General features: G+C 47.9%; 1 protein-coding gene across 6 annotated transcripts in view; it reads right to left on the bottom strand.

Annotated features, from left to right (window-relative positions):
- cracdlb (cracd like b) overlaps window positions 1-19,759 on the bottom strand; it is a 259,256-nt gene that overhangs the window by 137,928 nt on the left and 101,569 nt on the right. Inside the window, exon 1 of one of the 6 annotated variants that reach the window (XM_072477183.1) lies at window positions 10,869-11,087. The exons of the other annotated variants lie outside the window; for them this stretch is intronic. The gene's annotated coding sequence lies outside the window, so the exon portion shown is untranslated. Of the gene's footprint in view, window positions 1-10,868; window positions 11,088-19,759 lie in introns of those variants that run through there. 6 annotated transcript variants of the gene reach the window in all.

Genomic DNA, 19,759 nt, shown 5'->3' with positions numbered 1-19,759 from the left:
ATGGCGTCCACTGTGGCCAGCACCACAAGTGGCTGGATGCCATAGCAGCATCGACAGCACCGAAAGTCGAGGCACTACACAATTGAACCTTTTGACTGTTAACTCTCACAAACTGACAGAATGTGTGTGGGTTAATTTGCAGTGGCACGTTGCATGGATTTTCAGAATGCGAAATGCGTACATAGCTGTCCATTGAGTCTGTGCGCAACCACCAAATGAACAAACTGAGCTCATCAATTTGTACAATCTTGGCAAGTGCTTCAATGCAGTTCAGTTCTGTATTATCCTTCAGGGCAAATGGTACCGCTTTGTAAAGTTCAACTATTGCCTGTCCATTGTACAACAGGTTGATGCTGTGCTCTCCTGGTAAACAGCCAGGAGCTTGAAGCGAATCACTGGAAACACTGACAATGACACAAAAGGTTTCTCTGTTCCCTCTGTTGGCTTTTCCACAGCAGCAACCGCTAATACTATCTTCACCTGCCATGCTCCTTCACATTCCCTCAAACCTAAGTAGCAATAAATAGTATATTATGCTTTGTATTTCACTGCTGTTATAATCTCAGGCCATTTCCAGTACATCGCCACAGGAATGTGCTTTCAGTTTACGTGACTTTGAGCCTCTGCCTACAGACGGAGCCAAAGCTGTCACACTCATGACATCCTACACTGTGCCTGGTATTAATGTTCAGGAGTAAAGCAGAAGCCAGAAGACTGCAAACGCTGGAGACCAAACAAACGCTGGCGGAAACGTTCAGCGGATCACTCCGTATCCGTGGAGAGCACACGCAAGTAAACGTGTCCGATGTGGGCCCGTCAACAAAACATCTGAAGAGTGACACCCGGAGCGTTGACTTGTCTGTTCACAGATGCTGGCTAACCAGTTTGTGAATAAAAACTTCGGGAGCCTGAGGCCTTCATCAAGATTATATTCCACCAGCGTCCACAAAATGATGCTCTTCACGATTTTCACTGACTGAGGCAGCACTCGAAAAATGAACTGTTGATGCTTATGACATTTGTCGTGATTTACCGACAGGAAGGTCTTAATAATTTTCTTAACACTTGTTGTCATGCATCCAACATGGCTGTGCAGGAATGCTTATATGTATTTGGTCATACCTTTCTAGCTTGCTGCCAAGATATTTTGGAGCAAAAATACTTGAAGGTCTATTTTTCTACCATAAGCTACCAACATTTCAATAAAACACAGAGTGTGCAGCATTGCTGGGGCCCATTTGGAGAAGTGACTGCTGTGGTGGGAACACTAATCAGCCTTGGTAGCTCTAAATTTGCTCCTAGGCTCAAGAAAGGCCTAGCAGCAGGCATTGCAGAAAAACATCGGGGAAAACCGTTTGCCAGACATTCAGAGGTGGTGGAGACTTAGACAGTTCAGACACAGATCTCCTGAATTGTGCGAAGTTTCTGAACATAGAACATACAGTGCAGAAGGAGGCCATTTGGCCCATCGAGTTTGCACCGACTCCCCTAAGCCCTCACCTCCACCCAATCCCCGTAACCCAATAACCCCTCCTAACATTTTTGGTCACCAAGGGCAATTTATCATAGCCAATCCACCTAACCTGCATGTCTTTGGACTGTGGGAGGAAACCAGAGCACCCGGAGGAAACCCACGCACACACGGGGAGAATGTGCAGACTCCGCACAGACAGTGACCCAGCGGGGAAATCGAACCTGGGACCCTGGAGCTGTGAAGCCACAGTGCTATCCACTTGTGCCGCCGTGCTGCCCTACCGAGAAGGCCGGACTCAGAATGAGAGGACTGGGCCAGGAGTGAGAGGGCTGGGCTGAGTGAACTTTCATTGAGTAAAGGTGCAAAGCAGCTGCCAGGTTTCTGTAATTCGTTCTGGTGGGCAGACTGGGGAAAAGGTGAGGTCCTCGGCCTAACATCAGCGTGCGAGCCTGTGAAGCCTTTAGTGAGGTGAGGAGGTGGTGCTGGACAACGACTGTCATGGAGAGCAGTGGGGCAACCATGGGCCTCCAGGCTGAGGCTGAGGAGGATGGGAAACCAAGCAAAAAGAACAGATGCCACCAGGCCAGATACCCAGGAGCACCTGCTAGGGGCACAAGCAGTTATTAAGCTCAAGCAAGAGCTGACAGATAAGCAGAGCAGCAGCCGGGAGATGCCGAAGGAAGTCAGACAAGCGTCAACGTCGTGTCCCAGGGAGTTGGGAGCAGCGGGAGCGGGGCACTTCACCAGAGCCGGAGGCCACCAAGGCAGGGCTGAGTGTGAGGGGGCTGGGCCGAGAGCGAGAGGGCTGGACCGAGAGTGAGATGCGATGCCGGGCAGAGAGCGAGAGGACCGGGCCGAGAGCGAGAGGGCCGGGCCGAGAGCGAGAGGGCCGGGCCGAGAGCGAGAGGGCCGGGCCGAGAGCGAGAGGTCCGGGCCGAGAGCGAGGGGGCCGGGCCGAGAGCGAGAGGACTGGACCGAGTGAGAGGGCTGGACTGAGAATGAGAGAACTGGGCAGAGAGCGAGAGGACTGGACCGAGAGTGAGATTGAGTGTCATATTTCATGGATGGCAGTGGTTAGCACTGCTGCCTCACAGCGCCGGAGACACAGGTTCGATTCCAACCTTGGGCGACTGTGCTGAGTTTGCACATTCTCCCGGTGTCAGCGGGGGTTTCCTCCCACGTTCAAAGATGTGCAGTTAGGTGGATTGGCCATGCTAAATTGCCCCTTAGTGTCCACAAATGTGCAAGTTAAGTGGAGTTACTGGGTTAGGGTGGAGGTGTGGACCAAGGTGGGGTGCTCTTTCAGAGTGTCGGTGCAGACTCGATGGGCCGAATGGCCTGCTTCTGCATTATAGGGATTCTATGGATACCATTGTTTCTGGGTAAATCTCAGCCATGTTAGTAACATCTAAAACATTTTGCAATACTATATAGCTCTGTCCAAAATCCGATCTAATGCCAACCAATATCTTGGGCGGGATTCACCCCAACCCGGCGGGTCGGAGTTGCGTGAACCACTCTGGCGTCGGGCCGCCCCAAAGGTGAGGCATCCTCCGCACCTTCAGGGGCTAGGCCCGTCCCAGAGTGGTTTGCACCCCGCCGGCCGGCGAGAAAGGGGCTTGGCGCCACGCCAACCGGCGCCGAAGGGCCTCCGCCGGCCAGCGCGAGTCGCGCATGCGCGGGAGCACCAGCGTGTGCGGGAGCACCAGCGTGTGCGGGAGTCATCCCCGTGTGCGGGAGCACCAGCGTGTGCGGGAGTCATCCCCGTGTGCGGGAGCACCAGCGTGTGCGGGAGCACCAGCGTGTGCGGGAGCACCAGCGTGTGCGGGAGTCATCCCCGTGTGCGGGAGCACCAGCGTGTGCGGGAGCACCAGCGTGTGCGGGAGCACCAGCGTGTGCGGGAGCACCAGCGTGTGCGGGAGTCATCCTCGTGTGCGGGAGCACCAGCGTGTGCGGGAGCACCAGCGTGTGCGGGAGCACCAGCGTGTGCGGGAGTCATCCCCGTGCATGCGCAGAGTGATTTGCTTCCGCACCGGGAATGGCGGAGGACCACAGCCTCCAGTGCGGAACAATAGAGTGCCCCCACGGCACAGTCCCGCCCGCGGATCGGTGGGCCCCGATCGCGGGCTAGGCCACTGTGGGGGCACCTCCTGGGGCCAGACCACACCCCCCCCCCCCAAGAACTCCGGAACCCGCCCGCGCCGCCAGTAAGGCACCTACTTTAATTTACGCCAGCGGGACTGGCAACAGACGGGCGGGACTTCGGCCCATCGCGGGCTGGAGATTTCGGGCAGCCCCGGTGCCCATTGAGTCGCGCTGGACCCCGAGGTGGGCGGCGCGACTCACGCCGGGCCAGTATTTTGGGGGGGGGCGGGAGGATTAGGAAGTCGGCGGGAGCGGGATTCACGCCGACCCCCGGCGAATCTCCCACCTGGTGGGGGGGGGGTCGGAGAATCCCGCCCCTTGTCTCGTATTAATATATTGTGCAATTCTCTAAACCGGTGTGATTTGTGTCAACATTACTATTGTAATGTTGAGATTGGGGGTCGGTTTAGCTCAGTTGGCTGGATGGCTGGTTCGTGATGTGGAGTGATGTAACAGCCATTACCATCACTGAGTCCCCCACCATCAACATCCTAGGCATTTCCATTGACCAGCAATTGAACTGGACTAGCTATAACAATAATGTGGGTACATGAGCAGGTCAGAGGTTGGAATCATGTGGCAAGTAACTCACCTCCTGACCGCACAAAGCCTGTCCACAAGGCACATGTCAGTAGTGCAATGGGCAGCACGGTAGCACAGTGGTTAGCACTGTTGCTTCACAGTTCCAGGGTCCCAGGTTCGATTCCCGGCTTGGGTCACTGTCTGTGCGGAGTCTGCACCTTCTCCCCGTGTCTGCGTGGGTTTCCTCCGGGTGCTCCGGTTTCCTCCCACAAGTCCCGAAAGACGTGCTGTTAGGTGAATTGGACATTCTGAATTCTCCGTGTATCCAAACAGGAGCCGGAGTGTGGCGACTGGGGGCTTTTCACAGTAACTTCATTGCAGTGTTAATGCAAGTCTACTTGTGACAATAAAGATTATTATTATGGAATACTCTCCACCTGCCTTAAAGTGTGCGGCTCCAACAACCCCATAGAGCTTGACATCACCCAGGACAAAGCAGCCCCCTTGGTTTGCACCCCATCCACCACCTTAAACATTTACTCTTTCCACCACCAATGTACAGTGGCAGCAGTGTGTGCCAACTACAAGATACACTGCAGTAACTCAGCAAGTCTCCTTCGATAGCCATTACGATCCCAGACCAGACCCAACAGTGGCTAGGGTACTGGACCAAAACCCCAATATTTTAGTCTTTTTAAGACTGTGGGAAATGAATAGTTCACTCCAGGAGTGATTCGCACGAAGGAATTGGGCTTTGGTATTTCTAAAACAAAACTTTATTATGAATACAATATTAAACTTTAAACTTTTTAAACTTCGCACACGCAAATAACAGCTTACAATTATCCCTGAATGCTAATACTCAATTTCCCATCAAACAACAAAAGAAGCATACAGGCTCTCAATCTATCTTTAATTAGCATGGCATAGAGTAATACTTGCTTTACAAAACAGATGTATCTCCTGTTGGAACCCCTTCAGTTTCTGGCTGAATATCCTCAAAAAGCTGGTTCACCTGGCATGTTTCAACTTCTTCCTGGTCCACAGACAAGACCGCTCTGCTTTGCAGATTATTACTCTTTTACAACTATTCTATCGGAAAATTGTGGACTCAATTTCAGGCAGATCAGAATTCAGTTCCTCGCTCTCTCAAAGCTGCTCCACAAAACCGAAACTGCCTCTCTGCATTCGTGGCCTCCACCCAACAATTACCTCATCTCCCCAAGCTGAAAAACCAAACTATTTCTGCAGGGTGCAAATGCACATCAACTCCCCAAGGTGTTCCTCAGTCAGACCACATTCTACTGCTCGCCTGTGATTTCCTAGAAACAAAACAAAATCATGACCACTGCAGCCAAAACAATATCCCAGGCCAGGGCCGGAAAGTCGACGGGCTGGGCGCGAATCGCCGCCGCCGCCCCAATGTTGCGTCGGGGCCGGAGTGGAGAAGGAACAATCGCACCAGTCGCACTGTGCATGCGCGCATTGGCGCCGGTCGCACTGCACATGCGCAGACCCGCGGCGCTCACTTGACGCCGGTATCTGCACCTGGAGCAGCGTGGGTCGCTCCAGTTCCGTGCTGGCCCCCTGTAGGAGTCAGAATTGATGCTCCTGGGGGCATGTTGATGCCGTCGGGAAACGCGAGGGCGTTTACGACGGAGTCAACACTTAGCCTGAGGATCAGAGAAACCCGCCCACTATAACCGAAGGCTTTTAGCCCTTAACGTTGCCCCAATATTTAGATATCAATACTCCTAAATTGCTCCATTCGTCACACAGCTCCTCCCAAATCTACGAAATCTACGAGAAGAATGAGGGCAGCGGATGCATGGGAACACCACCGCCTGCAAGGTCCCGTCCAACCTACACACTATCCTACTCCGTTCCTTCACCGTCACTGGGTCACTCTGTTCCTAACAGCACTGTGGGTGTACCTACATCATATGGACTGCAGATGTTCAAGAATGCAACTTACCACCACCTACTCAAGGATCATTTGGGACATACAATAAATGCTGGACTATCCGTTGATGCCGCATCCCAAAGAATACCTTTTTCAAAATCCTCACTAGACTCCAGAGAAGGCAGCATAGTACAAAGTATCACCTGCAATTTCTTTCCTTTAAAATTAATTCCTCTCATCCCGGGAATCTTCTACTCTGTACCTTTTTTCGCTAAAACTTATCAACAGGTAATTTGTGACCTCTTGGTTTTCTTTTTTCGATGATCCCTGGCACCAGTTCCATTCCATTCCCCTGCCCTGCCCTGGTCTCATGTTGACCGAGACAGTTTTCAGCCCGAGAGGCCCAATTAATCCTGAGTTCAACTTCCAATCCTACACTCTCCTTCACAAAGACTGCCAGACTCCATGTCAGGAACGTCACTTGCATCTGCCCCTACCTCAGCCCATCTCCAGCTGAAATCTTCTTCCACGCTTTTGTCACCTCCACACATGACTATTCCAATAATGCTGTTCCTGTGTTCTCTCCTGCTGGCCTCCTATCTCCCACGCTCCTTAATCTTCAGCTCATCCAACGTGGTCTTTATCCCTTTCTGCAGCAAACCCAAACCACCCGCCCACACCTCCTCACTCACCACTCTTATACTCAATGACCAGCACATGTTCCTAGTCGCTAATGCCTCTAATTTAAAATTCTCAACCTTTTTCTTCATGTCCTTGCTACGGTCCATCTCTGCGACCTCCTTCCCTCACTCCACCCACACGACTCTGCCCTCTAACGCATCCTGCTGATGATGGTAAATTAAAAATAAAGTGCCGTATTAATATATTCTGGAAAGAAGCACTCACAATGCTGAATAGTGGGGCTGCGTGGGCTGGATGGATTCAATAATCAGCCCCACCTACCATGCTATTGAACTGCTGCAAATTCACTCATCCACAAAATTGATATTTATGCCCATCGTGCTTATTGAGGTACTGTACTTCACCAAGGCAAATATTTTATTTTATGTTTCTCAGAAAAAAGGGTGGCACGGTGGCGCAGTGGTTAGCACTGCTGCCTCACGGCACCGAGGACCCAGGTTCGATCCCGGCCCCGGGTCACTGTCCGTGTGGAGTTTGCATATTCTCCCAGTGTCTGCTTGGGTCTCACCCCCACAACCCAAAGATGTGCAGGCTAGATGGACTGGCCATGCTAAATTGCCCCTTAATTTGGAAAAAAAAGAATTGGATACTCTAAATTTATTTTTAAAATGTTTCTCAGAGAAACAAATACAAAACAAAGGCTCGAGGGCCTATGTGGACTAATCTTGCTCCTATATGTAGGCCGTTTGCTGAGCATGTTGATATGGCTGTCTGCCCAGAAGTAGCCAGGTCTGGCAACGGGTGAGACCATAGACATTTCAAATAGACATTTCATTTAGTCCATGGCCGGCACTGTCCTGCCAGAGATGTTGAGCCGGCAAAGCAGGACATCCACCCATCACTCAAGTCACCTCCCGAATCCAGATTCAGGGGGATTCACCCCAGTGTCATTCCGGCAGGAAGCTGCAAAGTTGATCAACCCTGAGAGCTCGGCAGCACCACAAGAGGCAGCTGGACAGTAGCACCTCTTACACAGAGGGCTGGCCACGAGGCAGAAACCAAGATCTAACTAAGTGCGGACTGGAATGAATGGAGACGGGATTGCTACAAGACTCTTCCCATACCTCAGGGTTGTTTAACAGCATTTCTTCTGATCGACCACTCCATTCCACAGTGACCAAGGGCAGCAGCAGTGATTGGGGTAGAAATGTGCCGAATTCAGACCTTACTCTCCCCTACCCCAGCACTGAATCGTTGCAGGGACTGAAGGAGCGACCAGCTACGTCCCAGGGACAAGCAATCCCTAGTCGGGACGGTAGACCTTATTGCCCACATTTCCGGTCATTCTCAGCATGATTTTGAGCAAGATCACACTGCAGGATCCAATCCCAGACAATTTGCTCGAATTACTAATTCATCCTGTCGTGGTTGAGCTTTTCTGGTGCCAATATTATTTAAAATGCGAGTTAAAGTTCTGAGGCATCACTCCTGGGTGTCTGGATTGTGGTGAACAGTTTTGATGTCAGCTGTTATTTTTGCTCAATCAGTCCTGTGGGAATCAAGGCGATTGTGTCAACTTGTATTTGTAGCTAATTGAACCCAAGCTCAGGTTTCAGGTCAATGACAGAACATTCCCCTACTGAAGACGCTTGTTGTGTCTGTCACAGAGTGTGACCCTTTGATGATGTGCACCGTGGCTGACGTATGAAATGCTGAGTGTGATGAACTATGATGTTAGATACAGGACTATAGATACGCACGTGTGGATATCCAATGAATTTGGTCATGGGAAGTTTGATGATGCCCAGGAGTTTTGAAAACCTTGTAATGCACAAAGTATTATTCTGCTGCTAACTCATGTCACTCTAGGCCACAAACTCAAATTGTTAGCCAGAGTTTAATTTTCGCTTGGTAAGGCAAATTTGAACATTGAAAAATACTTCCAAATTTCTTTCCCCTGGCTGAAAGGTGTCAAAGATTAAGTTTGCACCTACGACAATCTCCTTCTTCGGAGTCGAGGATGACTTGCTTCCGCACTAAAATGGAGTTCTCAGGTGACTGAGGAGTCCAACCCTCGACCGAGAGTCTGGGTCAGGTGGGGCAGATGGTGGCTGAAGGAGATTGTGGGTGGGGTGCCTGGGTTACCACGCGCTCCTTTTGCCCTCCACGCTGGTCTTCAACCTGCTCTCGCCAATGAAATCCAAGGTGTTCAAGTCCTTCCCAAGTGCTTTTCCTCCACTACAGCAGTGGTGATATTTTCTATGTGACATTTGTAGTTCACCATTTGGATCCGCGCGAAATGCAGATCGCCCCCGGCATTGCTCAAGGTAGAGGTCCCAATTTTGCCTGGAGGTCCTTGGGTCTGAAACGAGGAGAAGGATGTACATCTTCAATGAAAGAATTTGGGTAAGAAATATGTAAGTGGGCTCACAGAAGCAGTGGGCTCTAAAATGTCAGCTCCACCCTGCCGATGAACCCTGACCCTGTCTTGGGTTAGTGGGTGCTCAATCTATCAGCAAGTTACCATGCCAATGTTGCAGTGTGGTGGGCGCTCAGTAGAGGAGGTGAGCAAGTTGTGGGGCTCCAAATAGCTCCTTGGAAGGGGTGACTGGTGGTAGGGTAGCCAACCCGCCTGGACTGCTCTGCTGACTCCCAAAATGGGGTATGAATATTCCAGGTATTGCTGCTAACCGCCTGGAAAAGAGCCACCCCGTCCCCACCCCATCCCGCGATGCACCAGCTCCCGTCACAGAGAAGCAGCAACCGCCAGAGTGTCACAAAAATATGGACTAATTCGAAAGTGAGCATTACCTAAAAGATATCACAGAGGGGGTTCGATCAGACTCTGCTGAGGTACACTCACTTTAATATCTCATATAGATTTTGTTAAATGGGATGTGTGTGTCGCTGGCTGGGCCAGCATTTACTGCCCACCCCAATTGCTGTGGGCCATTTCAGATTCAAGCACATTCCCGTGGATCTGGAGTCACATGTAGACCAGGCTAGGTGATGAACTATTGAAAATGTTATTTTATGCACTTCTGGGACAGGCACGCGCCTGCCTCAACAACGTAAAACTCTGGCCCACGTCAAAATGACAGTGGGCCAAGCTGAGAATAGTTAATTCAGCATAGACTGCAGATTGATTCTGACCCCCAAGTACCTCCTGGCCTTTGTGGTTTAATAAATACACTGGGTGGCATTTTCAAAAGTTGACGGAGAACCCCACAACCAGATTGGTGACTGGTCCCCACAGTGACTGAATGCACTGGCACCATTAGCGATAATTCGCAGCGAAAGGAGATTCTCACGCATTATCCATAATGTCTAAACGATTAGCAATAGAGTTTATCCACTGGCACAGCCATCAAGTCTGGAATAAATCACCCGGGATCTCCCAGGCATTGAACATTTCACATTACACATTACAAATATAAACGCCGGCTGACATTTACGGACACCTGTTTTACCAAAGATAGAAAGCAATAAACAGATAAACTTCTGGCAAGCACACCAAACAAAAATTACTCCCAGGACACCCGCAGAGTGAAGATAATCAACTATTTTTATTGAAGCCTCTTAAGTAGTCTTGCGCATCGACATGTTTATTTTTGGCTGTGTCTCATCTCCTTGTTGTCTACAAAGGTGGATTTTTCAGAAATGCTGGGGGCAGGATGGGCGACACTGCCATTTGCGCGGGGTGGGGTGGGCAGGCAGCCTGGGTGGCAATTGGACAATTGAGTGCCAGCGGGCAGAGGCAACATCCAGCATGGTGGGCAGATAGCTGAGGAATGCTGCGGTTATCTTTTTAGGGCTACCCTGTAAAAGGTATTCTGTCAGCAGTCAACAAGGCTGAGAGGACCAGCTGCAAGGAAGTGGCAAGTGCAGCAATGAGAGAGTGTTATGGGTCAGAGTTTAGAGAACCCCCAAAGTGTAGCATGGAGTTCAACTGACCCACAACTTTTAATAGATTGTGGTGTGGGGAGCACACGGTGCACTCTACAGGTATGATACAGCATAAATGGACAAGTGTTTTTTAAAAACAAAACAATGTTTATTCTATCAAGTTAACCTTTTTAAAACAACCATTGAATATCTTAACACCCATTAATTCCAAGATAACCCCCAAAGACTAAGTAATTGTTTCAGCTGTCCTTTTAACATCCAAAAGACTTAACCAACCTTCAAACATGAGCACATGAGGTTACATTCAATGTGAGAAGGGGTTCAACCGTACTGCTGCTTTTGGTTACTTCAGCTACAGGCCCTTTGTTTTCTTCATGCAGTTCACTGGAAACACAGACACTCCCAGCTGCTCTCTCAAACTGAAACTCAAAAAGCAGAAGTGAGCTCAGCTCCCCCCACCCTCTGACATCGCTTCAGTAATATGATCAGCTCCATTCCTTAAAAGGTACATTGCTTAAACATCCATTTCTTAAAGGGACTCTCACATGACACATCCCCCCCCCCCCCCCCCAAGAAAAAAAATAAACCATCAACTTCAAGATGGTTTCATTTTTCACCTTTGCACCATCAATTAAGAAATGCACACAGTAAAAACTTTACCAGTTCAAAAAAAAAACACGCAAACAGGTATAATAATATAGTCCATTTTGTTTTTCCGTTCTTCTTCCTCCAACCGAAATCCTTCTCGATTGACAGTCTCTTTGAACAAGAAGGCCTCTGCACGATCCGTCCATTTCTCTACACCTCGGCATTTCTCTTTAAAGTCAGATACTTTAGTTCAATCTGATCACAGAGTCCCTTGCAATTCTCCAATACAGGAGCATCGGTTACCACAGCTTTCAGGCAGTCAAATGCCTGTTGAAAGTCCGCTGTCCATTGAAATCTTTTACGTTTCATCAGCAATTCCATCAGTGGAGCAACCACGCTACAAATCTTTTGCACAAAGGTTCGACCAAATCCGCTCATGCCAAGAAATTGCATTATTTCCCTTCGCCTTGAGGGTATCGGAAACTCCTCAAGGAAAGTGATTTGGGCTTTTCCAAAATCTCTTTTGGCTCGGTTTATCACCAAACCCGCCACCTGAAGTCAATCGAATTACTCCATCAGAAGATGTAAATGTTCTTTCCATGTTTCTGGATTTTAGCTTTGAGTTTTCCTTATCCCTAAATGACCTCCCACTGGTACCTCATGTGCAACTCGCAACACCTCCTTTCTATACCCTACCGGCAATACTACTTGATGAACTTCTGCCCACTTTTCATCCACCTACACATGTACAGGTCTCCATTTTCTCATCAAGACATCACTTTTACACTCTGGTATACTCTCAGATTCCTCTTCCGTATATGCTTTCTGAAATATCTGTTTTATTTTTACATCTTTCTGTTGTAACTCCGCCAATTTTCCTGAACTAAAAATATCCACCGCATCCTCCACCTGTTCTTGTTCTTTTTCAACCATCTGAACAGAAAGTTTCTGATAATTGCACTTCAACTTCATCTTCACTCTTTGATTTCTCCTCTTGTCTTAACCTGTGACTTTGCGACCTTGTTACTACACAATCTTGAAAAATCCCAGGATATTCGTCCTTCAACACTTCAGTTGTCTGATTTTCCACTGGCTTATCAACCACAGTAGGCATCACACCCACTTGCGATCCAGCTATATCATTACCCAAGATAAACTGTATTCCTGGACATGATAGTTTCTCTATTAAACTAATGTGGCAGGGGGATGGGAACCAGGTTAGGAAGTTAGAGGTCAGTAAAGAGGCAGCAACTAAAGCCAGTAAGGTACTAGATAATAAACTCAATGTGACTAAGGGGAAGAGGAGACAGGGAAGAAATGATGAACGCAAAGGGACAGGTGGTCTGAGGTGCATTTGTTTTAATGCGAGAAGTGTAGCAGGTAAGGCAGATGAACTTAGGGCTTGGATTAGTACCTGGGAATATGATGTTATTGGTATTACTGAGACTTGGTTGAGGGAAGGGCAGACTTGCAACTAAATATTCCAGGGTATAGTTGCTTCAGGAGGGATAGAGAAGGAGGTAAATGGGGTGGAGGAGTGCATTACTGGTCAGAGATGATATCGCAGCTGTGATTAAGGTGGGCATGATGGAGGATTCGAGCACTGAGACAATATGGGTTGAGCTAAGAAATAGAAAGGGTGCAGTAACATTGTTGGGACATTACTACAGGCCTCCCAAAAGAGGGCGTGACGTAGAGGTACAAATATGTAGATTATAGAAAAATGTAGGAGCAATGATCAGGGGGTTAGATAGGGTGGACAGTGAGAGCCTTCTCCCGCGGATGGAAATGGCTGGCACGAGGGGACATAGCTTTAAACTGAGGGGTAATAGATATAGGACAGAGGTCAGAGGTAGGTTCTTTACGCAAAGAGTGGTGAGGCTGTGGAATGCCCTACTGGCAACAGTAGTGAACTCGCCAACATTGAGGGCATTTAAAAGTTTATTGGATAAGCATATGGATGATAATGGCATAGTGTAGGTTAGATGGCTTTTGTTTCGGTGCAACATCGAGGGCCGAAGGGCCTGTACTGCGCTGTATTGTTCTATGTTCTATGTAATAGGGTGGTTGTGATGGGAGATTTTAACTTCTCCAACATTGAATGTAGTGTTGGAGGCGTAGATGGAGCAGAATTTATAAGGAGTATCCAGGAGTGTTTTTTAGAGCAGTATGTAAATAGTCCTCGGGAAGGGGCCATACTGGACCTGGTATTGGGGAATGATCCCGGCCAGGTGGTTGAAGTTTCAGTCGGTGATTACTTTGGGAATAGCGATCACAATTCCGTAAGTTTTAGAATACTCATGGACAAAGACGAGAGTGGTCCTAAAGGAAGAGTGCTAAATTAGGGAAAGGCCAAGTATAACAAAATTCGGCAGGAGCTAGGGAATGTGGATTGGGAGCAGCTGTTTAAGGGTAAATCCACATTTGAAATGTGGGAGTCTTTTAAGGGAAAGGTTGGTTAGAGTGTAGGACAGACATGTCCCTGTGAAAATGAGGGATAAAAATGGCAAGATTAGGGAACCATGGATGACGGGTGGAATTGTGAGCCTAGCTAAGATGAAAAAGGAAGCATACATAAGATCTAGGCGACTTAAATCTGATGAAGCTTTGGAGGAATATTGGGAAAGTAGGACAAATCTCAAACGCGCAATAAAGAGGTCTAAAAGGTGTCATGAAATATCTTTGGCTAACAGGGTTAAGGAAAATCCCAAAGCCTTTTATTCGTATATAAGGAGCAAGAGGATAACTAGAGAAAGGATTGGCCCACTCAAAGACAAAAGAGGGAATTTTTGTGTGGAGTCAGAGAAAATGGGTGAGATTCTTAATGAGTACTTTGCATCGGTATTCACCAAGGAGAGGGACATGACGGATGTTGAGGCTAGGGATGGATGTTTAAATACTCTAGGTCAAGTCGGCATAAGGAAGGGGGAAGTTTTGGGTATTCTAAAAGGCATTAAGTTGGACAAGTCCCCAGGTCCGGATGGGATCTATCCCAGGTTACTGAGGGAAGCGAGGGACGAAATAGCTGGGGCCTCAACAGATATCTTTGCAGCATCCTTGAGCACGGGTGAGGTCCCAGAGGACTGGAGAATTGCGAATGTTGTCCCTTTGTTTAAGAAGGGTAGCAGGGATAATCCAGGGAATTATAGACCTGTGAGCTTGCCGTCAATGGTAGGCAAACAGTTGGAGAAGATACGGAGGGATAGGATCTATTCACATTTGGAAGAAAATAGACTGATGTGATAGGCAGCATGGTTTTGTACAGGGAAGGTCATGTCTTACAAACCTAATAGAATTCTTTGAGGAAGTGACAAAGTTAATTGATGAGGGAAGGGCTGTAGATGTCACATACATGGACTTCAGTAAGGCGTTTGATAAAGTTTCCCATGGCAGGTTGATGGAAAAAGTGAAGTCGTATGGGGTTCAGGGAGTACTAGCTAGATGGATAAAGAACTGACTGGGCAACAGGGGACAGAGAGTAGTGGTGGAAGGGAGTGTCTAAAAATGGAGTACGGTGACTAGTGGTGTTCCACAGGGATCCGTGCCAGGACCACTGTTGTTTGTGACATACATAAATGATCTGGACGAAGGTATAGGTGGTCTGATTAGCAAGTTTGCAGATGATACTAAGATTGGTGGAGTTGCAGATAGCGAGGAGGACTGTCAGAGAATACAGCAAAATATAGATAGATTGGAGAGTTGGGCAGAGAAATGGCAGATGGAGTTCAATCCAGGCAAATGCGAGGTGATACATTTTGGAAGATCTAATTCAAGAGCGGACGAGACGGTCAATGGAAGAGTCCTGGGGAAAATTGATGTACAGAGAGATCTGGGCGTTCAGGTCCATTGTACCCTGAAGGTGGCAACGCAGGTCGATAGAGTGGTCAAGAAGGCATACAGCATGCTTGCCTTCATCGGACGGGGTATTGAGTACAAGAGTCGGCAGGTCATGTTAACAGTTGTATAGGACTTTGGTTAGGCCACATTTGGAATACTGCGTGCAGTTCTGGTCGCCACATTACCAGAAGGATGTGGATGCTTTAGAGAGGGTGCAGAGGAGGTTCACCAGGATGTTGCCTGGTATGGAGGGTGTTAGCTATGAAGAAAGGTTGAGTAGATTAGAATTGTTTTCGTTGGAAAGACGGAGGTTGAGGGGGGACCTGATTGAGGTCTACAAAATAATGAGGTATGGACAGGGTGGATAGCAACAAGCTTTTTCCAAGAGTGGGGGTGTCAATTACAAGGGGTCACGATTTCAAGGTGAGAGGGGGAAAGTTTAAGGGAGATGTGCGTGGAAATTTTTTTACGCAGAGGGTGGGGGGTGCCTGGAACGCTTTGCCAGCGGAGGTGGTAGAGGTGGGCATAACAGCATCATTCAAGATGCATCTAGACAGATATATGAACGGGCGGGGAACAGAGGGAAGTAGATGCGTGGAAAATAGGCGACAGGTTTAGATAAAGGATCTTGATCGGCGCAGGCTGGGAGGGCCAAAGGGCCTGTTCCTGTGCTGTAATCTTCTTTTTCTTTATTACTCCTACTACCACTTCACCACTCTTCACTGGACTTTCCAACCTTACCCGAGATAATGGAACACTACTCCTCTCACCCTGAATTCCACATATTACCACCTTTTCTGGCAACATTCTTCCCAAACTACATAATTCCTCATCTCTTACCATTAAAGACTGACTAGCTCCCATATCTCTTAAAATTGTGACTTCTTTACCTGCTCCTCCTGATCCACATGAGTAAACTTTACCCACACAAGTAAATTCTTTAAAGAGATCTGGCACCTTCTTATCAATCACCTCTTGATCGGGCTGTACAATCTTTTGCACCTCCTTGGCTTCCCATTCTAACAAACCCCACTGTCTTATCCTGTTTTACCACATCAGCCTTCCTAGTGCTTTTCTTCAACCACCAACACTGTGACTTTACATGGCCTAGTTTATTACAGTGAAAACATTTTAAACTTTTCATTTCTCTTCTACCCTCCTGGATTTCTTTTTTAATCTGAGGTACACTCTCTTTATTATCTCCCATCAGATCACCTTTATCTCTACCACTTGAGTATTTCTCATGTCCCCAGTTTCTATCCCTCACAGGCTGAAACTGATGTCGGAAACCAAGCTTTGATTTATGAACTAATTCATAATCATCTGTCATTTCTGCCGCTAATCTCGTAGTTTTAGTCCTCTGCTCTTCCACACGAGTTCTCACTACATCAGGAATTGAATTTTTAAACTCCTCCAAAAGTATAATTTCTCTGAGAGCTTCATACGTTTGGTCTATTTTCAAAGCCCTTATCCACCTTTCAAAATTACTCTGTTTGAGCCTTTCAAACTTCATGAATGATTGACCAAATTCTTTCCTTAAATTTCTAAACCTTTGTCTGTAGGCTTCAGGCACTAGTTCATATGCACCTAAGATGGATTTTTTTCACCTCTTCATAGGTTTCAGATACTTCCTCCGGTAGTGATGCAAACACTTCACTAGCTCTACCTACCAGCTTTGTTTGAATCAGTAATACCCACATATCCTGTGGCCATTTCATTTGTTTAGCTACCTTCTCAAATGAAATGAAAAAGGCTTCTACCTCCTTCTCGTCAAACCTTGGCAATACTTGGACATATTTAAATAGATCCCCACCACGTCTTCGACTATGATGCGCTCTCTCACAGTCCTCATCAATCTCATCCAACTGTATGTTTTCCTTTACGGCCGCCAATTTTAACTGACTGTCATGTTTCATGGCCATTTTCCGAAGTTCAAACTCTCTCTCTTTATCTTTTTCCCGGATCTGTATCTCCCTTTCTATTTCTTTTTGTTCTGCTAGGGCTATTCTTTCTTTTTCTTCTGCCAGGGTTATTCTTTCTTTTTCTCTCATTGCATATTCAAGCTGCTTTAATTCTTTCTCATGTTCGAGTTGCATAATCTGCAACTGGAGCTTTGCCATTTCTAATGAGTCAGAATGCATCTCTGGCAAATGTAAATGCTCAGCTACTGCGGTAAGTACCTCATCTTTTCGCATTTTGCCAGGTAATGGTAACTGCAATGTGTTTGCCAAATCTAACAGTCTGCTTTTAGTCTCTGTCCGCAATGTACTGCGTGTTACCGTATCCACCCCCAGAAACCTCTGAGCCAACACACTCCCCACGTAAACTAAAATACCACACCTGAAAAGCAACCACACTATATGCTCACCCCTCACTGTCTTTAAGTTCACTAAGCCAATCCAATAGACAGGCTTTTATCCCGGACGAGCCCCCAATTGTTATGGGTCAGAGTTTAGAGAACCCCAAAGTGTAGCATGGAGTTCAACTGACCCACAACTTTTAATAGATTGTGGTGTGGGCAGCACATGGCGCACTCTATAGGTGTGATACAGCATAAATGGACAAGTGTTTTTTAAAAACAAAACAATGTTTATTCTATCAAGTTAACCTTTTTAAAACAACCATTGAATATCTTAACACCCATTAATTCAAAGATAACCCCCAAAGACTAAGTAATCGTTTCAGCTGTCCTTTTAACATCCAAAAGACTTATCCAACCTTCAAACATGAGCACATGAGATATATATATATATATATATATATATATATATATATAGTGAGAAAGGGTTCAACCATTGCTGCTGCTTTTGGTTACTTCAGCTACAGGCCCTTTGTTTTCTTCATGCAGTTCACTGGGAACAAACAGACACTCCCAGCTGCTCTCTCAAACTGAAACTCAAAAAGTAGAAGTGAGCTCAGCTCCCCCCACCCTCTGACATCACTTCAGTGATATGATCAGCTCCATTCCTTAAAGGGACTCTCACATGACAAGAGGCAAGATCTCCCTTGGAGGACCCGTGGTTTAGCGACGGTTCCCGGCAGGTTCTCCCCTAGGCTAACTCAGGCATGGCTAGAGATTCTCTTTCCCTAGGGATGGGAGTGGAGACCTGCCCGCCACATCAAGAAGCCTGGATGAAGATTGCAGAGGTGGGTCAGCGATCGCGGAGTCATCCCTCGAACCTGCCCACGGTGTCGCAAAAGGATGAATGACCTTATGAGACCCCCTCCCCCACAATGTGCTCACTTTAGGGGCTTACATGTGGCAAAGTGTAAGGGTTAGCTAGATAGAGAAGTTCCACACAATGGAGCCACATTGTTGCACTGGCTGTGGCAGACATGACTGCATTGTAGTGAATGGTGTTATCTCAGTGGAGGGCAGCAACTTTATTATTTTCTGGTTTGGAAATCTTAAATCACAGGTATTTAATAAACGAATGAAACCGCAAGGTTCATGGTTCATAACAAAAGAATGTTACCACACAAAAATCAAAGAACAGGAATACTAATCACTACACTCTATCTTAACTAGGCTGTTATGTTAAAAATATTAAAAGTACAATGAACACAAGTTGCTTATTCTGTCAACTGAACTTTTAATTCAAACTGCCTTCTACATCCAATTTGACTTACAACCACAAAAACTCAAGTCAGATATCTATCAAAATTTGGACGATTAAACACATGGGGGCTGGATTCTCCGATTTTGCAGCTAAGTGCCGATGCCGGCATGGGAACTGTGGCATTTTGCGACGCCTAAATCGTTGCCGAATCCTCACCGATTCTGGGATCAGTGAAGGGTTAGCAGCGGCGCTGGGTAAAGCTCCTGGCTCCCGCGGCACAAATAGCCAGAGAATGACCGGGACCGTGCATATGCACGCCGACGGCCTGCAGTGGTCGCGCCGTACAAACAAGGCGCCGGCCATGCGCGGACCCACCATGCCAAATACTACCCCACAGGACAACCCCTGACCACCCCTCACCAGTCCCTCCAGCCCTCGCGGAAGCCCCCCCCCCGGACAGCAGCACCCGATCCCGGCAGAGTGTGGCGGCACTGGGCACAGTCCACAGCTGCCACGCCAGGTTCCTGGCTGCTCAGACCACACGTCAACCGCGCGGTAGGGAATTCGGCTCATTGAACATAGAACGATACAGCGCAGTACAGGCCCTTCGGCCCACAATGTTGCACCGACATGGGAAGTCAAAAAACAAAAGCCATCTAACCTACACTATGCCATTATCATCCATATGCTTTTAAATGCCCTCAATGTTGGCGAGTTCACTACTGTTGCAGGTAGGGCATTCCACGGCCTCACCACTCTTGGGGGCGGAGCTTCAGAGGAGGGCCTTCCAATGACGCGCCTATGCCACTCCAATAGCGTGCAGCGGGAGACGTTCATCAAGCGAGTGAAAGCCTTTCCTGGTGATAAAGTCCTCGTGGCCATATGTGTTCCGGCAATCACACCCTGCTCCTGAGGGAATCCAGCATTGGCCCCAAACCCAATATACCACTCAATCTGACGGTCTTGGTCGGCCTGGCCCTCTTGAAGGTGCCACTGGTGGTCATCTTGATGCAGCAATGAGCTGCAGACTGGGAGATCTCACAAATGTGTCCAGAAGATCCCTGGAATGGCCCAGAGGAGTAGATGTTCACCCTCAGTGCCACTGATACTACCCATCACTTCCCATGGAGCTCAGCTCAGCCTCTGACATGGCGGCCAGCTCGGTGACCGCCTCACTGGAGG

The sequence above is a fragment of the Scyliorhinus torazame genome, chromosome 15 (assembly GCF_047496885.1).
Source record: "Scyliorhinus torazame isolate Kashiwa2021f chromosome 15, sScyTor2.1, whole genome shotgun sequence".
Taxonomy (NCBI): Eukaryota; Metazoa; Chordata; class Chondrichthyes; order Carcharhiniformes; family Scyliorhinidae; genus Scyliorhinus; species Scyliorhinus torazame.
Note: the sequence above shows the minus strand (reverse complement) of the source record. Positions and strands in the feature narration are given on the sequence as shown.